The sequence below is a fragment of the Aricia agestis genome, chromosome Z (assembly GCF_905147365.1).
Source record: "Aricia agestis chromosome Z, ilAriAges1.1, whole genome shotgun sequence".
Classification (NCBI taxonomy): domain Eukaryota; kingdom Metazoa; phylum Arthropoda; class Insecta; order Lepidoptera; family Lycaenidae; genus Aricia; species Aricia agestis.
The window spans coordinates 30,730,272-30,738,036 of NC_056428.1; positions in this window are offsets into that span (position 1 = coordinate 30,730,272).

The following is a 7,765-nucleotide window of genomic DNA, read 5'->3' on the forward strand; positions in this document are numbered from 1 at the left end:
ACCAGAAATAAGCACAAGCTAGATTTGCCGATGATCAGACTTAGTAAAGTTAGTAAATCATTTAAAGGTCAATGTATACGCCTGTACAATAAAATCCCAGAAAACGTTCAAAATTTTTCGATTAATAAATTTAAAAAAGTAGTCAAAGAACGTTTGTGTGCCAAAGCCTATTACAAGGTCAATGATTTCATAAACGATGGCACATCTTGGGAGTAGGAATGCTCCTTGCAAGGCTACTTCTACATTATTATATTATGACTTACAATTATGTATGTTGACATTGTATAATTTTAAGTTACAATTGTAAATTTTATTTTAAAAATGAATAAATTTTTTTCTCACTTTTTTGGTAAAAAGTGGGACCCCGTGCGAGTTTCTTACGCCGGTTCTTCTCGCCGGGATAGTTCCCGAACCGGTGGTAGGCACCATTAGCATCAACGTTCTGAAAGTATTTGTTACAAATCTATTCGGAAATAAAACATTTTTTTATTTATTTTATTTATTTTACTTTAAATACGTTATTCCGACTTGGCATAACTTCTACGTAGCTCACTTTTTGTTACTTTCAATGAGTTTTGTTACATTCTCGATTGCATGTCTGTTGCACTATTTTCCTTATGAAGTCACAAAGAAATCTCTCACTACAAGCATGAAAATGTACAGTTCAGCCGATAAACGCAACGAAGTTACATAATATATCAAATTTCAGCAAAATTTGAGACCCGGAAAAGGAAATAGGATACTTTTTATCCGCGCGATTAACTAATTTTCTTTTAAAAATCTGGTAAAGTTATAAATCTTTACTATTAAGAAGTTCTAGTTGAAGGAACACTAATAAAATCCTCCGACAGTGCAACTTTACGGTCGACGCGTCGTCAAAAGACAAAATTCTTGATTTCCCGAGTTTGTCTTCATCTTAAAATACAGTTCCTAGATGAAATGAGAAATGAAGTTCTCTTTTTTACTTTTTATTTTTATCTGTAGTTTTATTTTAAGAGCTCTCCTGACTCTATAAATCAAACATCGTCCTTCTCTCTTTACACTCACGCCCGTCTTTCATATGCAAAAAAAAAAAAAAGAAAAGCTGAAAAAGGACGGCGTGAAATCATTGCCGAGTTAGTTTTACTTGAATAAAAGACGAACTATAATGATTATGAAAAAAGTGTTTTGAGCAAATTTAGGTTTTATCAATGCCTTTTTAGATATTAACGCCTCCGTGGTCTAGTGGTATAGAGCGCGGCTCTTGACTCGGAGGTCGTGGGTTCGATTCCCGCGTTGGAAACATGTTATTTCCAAGTTTCATTAGGACAATGCAGGCTGATCACCTGATTGTCTGACAAGTAAGATGATCCATGCGTCGGATGGGCATGTAAAAAGTCGGTCCTGCGCCTGATCTCTCGCCAGTCGTGTCGGTCGTCCGTCCCACTGGGTTATGAGAGTAAAGGAATAGAGAGTGCTCTTGTGTACTGCGCACACACTTGGTCACTATAAAAATTACTCCTGCGTAGCTGGCCTGGTTTCAATGAAACCGGCCACCGTCACCGAAACCGGTGTGGGAGCTATTAAGATATTAAAAAATATTAAAGAAAAGACAGCAAACTTCGAAGATCCAAGCAAAAATGTGTCTAAAACATGTTTTTTTGTAAAAAAGAAACTATCGAGCATTTTTTGAGTAAGTATTCGTGTTTTCGACTTGAGCATTTAATCTTTATGAACTGAAGTTACTTGTGTCAAAAAATCAGTTTTCTAGGCCTTACAGATTTTGAGATCTAGGTTAAAGTATGGAGTCAAGTTAGGGTCATAGAAGTTGAATAAAAATATAAAAAGTGACACGGCCGCACTCTTTCATGCCTACTTTAACTTTATAAATATTTCGCCTGAAATCTACCCTCAAACATTTTAATTTTTTGTCTAACTTGTCATTTGTTATAAAGTTAAGTTATCATTATTTTTTGTCCGCCATAAGAGTTAATTTTGAAATTATTTTTCCGATATTTTACTGACAATATTAAATTTTGGGAATAATGTATCCTAAGGCTGCGTTTCCACCAGAGATGTGTTGCAAAACTCATCTCTGGTGGAAACGCAGCCGGCCATAGCATCATCGCCACGCTGAGCGATGTCACGGCAAGCTCACGTCAATGAAGCGATTCTATTGATTCTCAAAAAATCAATGTATTGTGACATTTCTGCGGACCTAAAATGTTCACATATTGCAATTCCTCTCAAATCAATTCAGAAAATGAATTGTCAAAACTGTCAAACTGACAAATGTGAACATCATAATATTAATACGCGAATGAAAAACTTTTACCACTGAACCGATTTCGCTGAAATTTGGTATGAAGATACTTTGAGTCCCGGGAAAGGACACAGCATACTTTTTATCTCGAAAAACGGAATCGTACATTCCACGCGATAAACGAATTTTGGCGCAACGGAGTTGGGGGCGTCATCTAGTATCATAATATAAACATTTATTTAATTAATTATGTAGGCTGTCCTTAATTAATTATGTAGGTTAATAAATTAATTATGTAGGGTGTCCAAAACAAGGTAATAATACTGAAACCTGAAGGGTGTGCACGTGCCCCTTAAATAAAGTTCACTGTGAAAGTAGCAGCGCTGAAAGAGTAACTTTTTAAAAATCTTAAAAAAAATCAGATACATACATACACTCCATAAAGTATTGTTACTTTGTTTTGTTACACCCTTTATAATGAGAGGTGGTGAGTGGTGACAATACGACAATTAAATCCGACTTACTTATACGTCTTAATTAATAAAACAAAATTCTGTAAAATCGATCAAATCATTTATTGCAGGCAGAGGCCCATAAAATTAATTACAATTATTATATCATTGACTAGCTGTCCCGGCAAACGTTGTTTTGCCATAAAATTATTTTCCCTATTTTCCTGCTTTTCTCTTGAAGGTTTTTCTGATTTTTTTTTTATAGACCTCACGGAGCCCGAAACCTTTCCAACGAATGCAAAACCGTGGAAATCGGTTCGTGCGTTCTGGAGTTATAGCGCCAGGAAGGAAAACCGAAGGAAAATGTCGTGATTCTAGTGTTTCGCCATAAAGCAGGGAGCACAATGGCTCTGGTGGCGGAACCAATAATGGCAATCTTAGGTATTATTTTCGGTTAATAAAAAATTTTCGAAAATTAATGTCTAAAACAAACAAATATAACAATACCTGAACTTTGTAGACATTTTACAAAAAATAAATACACTCCCGGGGGAGGCAACATGTGCGCAATAATCATCAAAACCTATTTTAAAAATGCTTCATAAAAATAAACATAATCAATAAGTAATAAAATAAGTCTTGTCTTCTAAATTACAAAATTATAAAAATTCCCGGTGACTCTGCTGGTAATTTTCGCCGGTAAATTAGTCTTGCCGGTTCAGCCAGCTTCCGACGTAGTGTGCGGTGTGGCGGTCCGGCCGACGTTCAAATGTTTCGTATCAGAAATTTCGGACAATGTGCGGCCGGGCTAAAGGTCTCAGCAACCAGGCCATAAGCTCCAAAAAAAAATAGTTACACTATTTGACAGGATTGGACAACAAATGTTTGACATGTAATGAAAACAAATCAGCATCTATTGAAATGATAAAGTATTCTTTAATCATTACACATATCGAGTTTTCATTGTTTTTAAGATGTATTCTGCTATTCGGGACGGAAACAAATCCAACAAATCAAAAACCATGGCAATCGGTCCAGCCGTTCTCGAGTTATAAGTGTTGTAACAGACACGACTTTCTTTTATATATATAAAGATAACATTACATTTCATTACATAATATAATTTCTCTGATATCCACATTTTTTTCCACTCCCAAATTATACACGAATAAGTATAGTAATGGAACTACAGAGTTTGTAATAATTGTAGTACGAGTAGTATTAGCACAGAATAGATAATAGTACAATAGATTACTGTTAATTATTATGGCCTGATTACACCTACCGAGTACCGAGTAGAATAGCGAGACAGCGGGGCTAAAATGGTCACATTTAGCAACTCCTCTCAATAAATTCAGCAAATGAATTGTCAAAACTGTTAAACTGACAAGTGTTAAATCAGTACAAAAATACAGAAATGAATTGCAAGCAGAGTTGCATTTTGCGATTTTAGAAAAATGAATCATATTATGATTCATATCATGATTCTTCAAAGTGACCATTTTAGCCCCGCAGTTCCCTTGGGCGAGCACTCGTTACATTATGAGTATAACGGCTTACCACTCGATAGTCTATACTTATAATATTATAAAGCTAACGAGTTAGTTTGTTTGTTTGAACGCGCTTATCTCGGGAACTGCTGCTCCGATTTGATAAATTATTTCAGTGTTAGATAGCCCATTTATCGAGGAAGGCTACTTCTTGTTTATGCTAAATAACAAAAAAATCTCCAGTAGTTCGTGAGTTTATATATTTCTCCAGTATTAGTTTTAACGCGATAAAATATAGCCTTCCTCGATAAATGGGCTATCTAACACTGAAAAATTTTTTCAAATCGGACCAGTAGTTCCTAAGATTAGAGCGTTCAAAAAAAACAAACAAACAAACAATCTCTTCCCAATTATAATATTAAGTAATTAGTATAGATTGCTCGGCCAATTGCTGTGTCACTCTACTCGGTAGGTGTAATCAGGGCCTTAGATGGTACAGAGATACAGTACTATGTATTCCTTTTTCTCAAAAAATTGTCTTAAATCCATCCAATCCTAATCCAGATAATGAGCGTCTCAGGCGGCTACTTAATTAAGCTCGATGTTATCTTAACGCAGACAATTTAGCGAGCTTCGACCGAGCAAATACACAGCTGGCCATTTCTAGCCTTGTTTTATGTTTCTGTATACAAATTGTATGATACATTTTTTTTTGTATGGACCAGTACACATAGTGAAGTAGGACGAGATGATGTGAAATAATTGGCCAAGTGCGCACACGAAGGGTTCCGTACCATTATAGAGCAAAATTAGGCCAACAATTATGTTTTTTTTTGTATGGGAGCCCCCTATATTTTTTTATTTTATTTTAGTATTACTAGCTATTTGACCGAGCTTTGCTCGGTATTCGATAAAACACGAATAAAATGACATTTTCTAAAAATGATTTCTAGCTAGATCGATTTATCGCCCCCGAAACCCCCTATATACTAAATTTCATGAAAATCGTTGGAGCCGATTCCGAGATTCCAAATATATATATATACAAGAATTGCTCGTTTAAAGATATAAGATTATTAATTAATAAAGTACACATAATATTATAACTAAGGACTTTATGAAAAATTTAATTACCTACCTGTTGCCGCTACCATTACTTATTATAGAGCAAAAAAGACCAAAAAAATCACATTTGTTGTATGGGAGCCCCGCATAAATATAAATTTTATTTTGTTTTTAGTATTTTCTGTTTTAGGGGCAACAGATATACATAATCTGTGAAAATTTAAACTCTCTAGATAGCTATTTTAATTCTCTAGCTAGAGAGTTAAAATTTTTACAGAGAACGGTATTAGTACCGTTCTTGGGTTACAGCCTGGAGACGCACATACAGACAGGCGGACAGACATCGAAGTCTCAGTAATAGGGTCCCGTTTTTACTCTTTGGATACGGAACTATAAAACCAATGCAAATGGTCAAATGACGTTTTTTTTAATTAGAGGACGAACGACCAAAAGAAGGTCCAAGCTCGCCGATTTTTGTTATCACGATTTAGATTCTAGAATCTAGATCATCTATGAGATGTACGATCCGAGTTGGTCTAATCAATTCAATTTTGCTGTGATCTACTAGATGGGTTTGACACAATATAACGCAACCAAATGACGTCAGTCCGCCATCTACCTATGAATTAACTTTTCTGATAGTATAATAATTAATATTTTTTGCGGTAACTATAAAATTCGCATTTCGCGGCTTTCCGCACACGTGGCGGTTTACAACGCCGAGGTCCGGGTGTAAGTTGTGACCACCATTTCACAGAGTAAAAACTTACTGAGATAATGATTTTTTTTATTTAATTAAAAAAAAAATTAAAACTACCTCCGATTCTAAAGTATTCGTCAAGGGCATGCGTTATAGCGCAGTCAACAGCGAACGCGAGGTATGCCCGCGACGCATGCCCTCTGATCGTATCCAAAAAACAAAAATGACAATGTTGGCGTTGCGTTCGTTAGCCGCCCACCTCTGCATTAATTTGTATGTTCTTTAATGCCTGGTTCACGCCGGCGCGGTTCAGCCTGTCCGCACCCCGCACTCACGGTCTGTCTGTCACACGGACGCGGCGACTCGTGAACTCGTGCTCTTTTAAGCAATTAACACACTCCACGTCACTTCCTACATTTTGTTTGGCATATTTGCTCATTCATAACCATAGTGTCTCCTTTTAAAATTAAGTAGATGAAATTTAAAAACCGCATCTGTAGTGTATGTGCAGTGTATCTACATAATAGATATTTAACATTGTCTCATAAACACCAGTAGTGGGGATGCAGTCTATATAAATCATCTGTCAAGTAGTCAATAGCTCTCAGATGTATAGTGACAGTGAGCATACGAACGAAGTGCGATAGCAATATTTTCGCAAAGTAGCGACAGTTCGGCGACTTGGCTATCTATATATATTAATACGTGAGCCAAAAACTTTGTATACCTTTTGACGAAAAATGAGGAAACGTACGTAAATGAAATTTTGTACAATTATAGTTTTTATGGTGAAGGAGTGCATCGAACTAATATTATTTTAAAATTATGCTTCTATCATACATTTTTAACAAATAAAACATCATAACACACACTACAACACACACACTAGGAAAAATGACTGATTTTTGAGTGCCAAGCTTATACATACGAATTATACTCTTTTATTTATGGTTGAAGTCTCTTGATAACAAGGTGTCAAATTGAAAATGGATTATAGTATTTTTTTCCGGCCATCTGAGATCAGCTGAGTCCCAGAGACAAGAGTTGAAAAAAATATGATAAAATTAATATTTTTTACAAAATATAGGTAGTAGTCCTAATATCGTTGAAACTAAGGTCGAATCTCGACCATTGGGCGATCTCTAGTAGTTAATATTTTGTAAATTATGTACCCGCTGTCAGGGATGTAAAGGTTTCAGCCAGAACAAAAGTTCATAGAAACAAAAGATATGAAATACCATGTTTAAAACAACGCTTACATTCTAATAATTAATCCCTACAACGTGTATCAAAGCTACAACAGAATAAACTTTACTTAAATACATGTGATGGTATTATTAACATTTCAAATTCATAACAAAAGTAATAGGGAATACGCAAAGGTCGGATCAGAGGGCGCTACTAGTACATATAGTAAATAATCCGACCATTATCCAGCATTTTGCATACGTCACATTGACACATTGACAGAAACGTTGTCAAACGTCGAACAAAACTTTTTTTTACTGTCTGTGCTGGTGCTGCCTCTAGCGTAAAAACTTTGCAGGAATAATAATGATACTCTTTTAAAATTCCAAGGACTAGACTAGTTGTACCTAATGTAAGTATATAAAGCAAAATACTTAACTGAAGTGTTTAGTACAGGCAGGCCTGTCCCACTCGCGCGTGTAGGTATTGAAATGTAAGTACCCCTCGCGAGGGGCAAATCAGTAGGGCCTCACTACGTACTGATTTAACCGTTGTGACAGAATCGTTATTAATCTGATAATAATGGTTTTTTTAGTGAGTCTTCTGTACTTGTACTAATATGTATTAT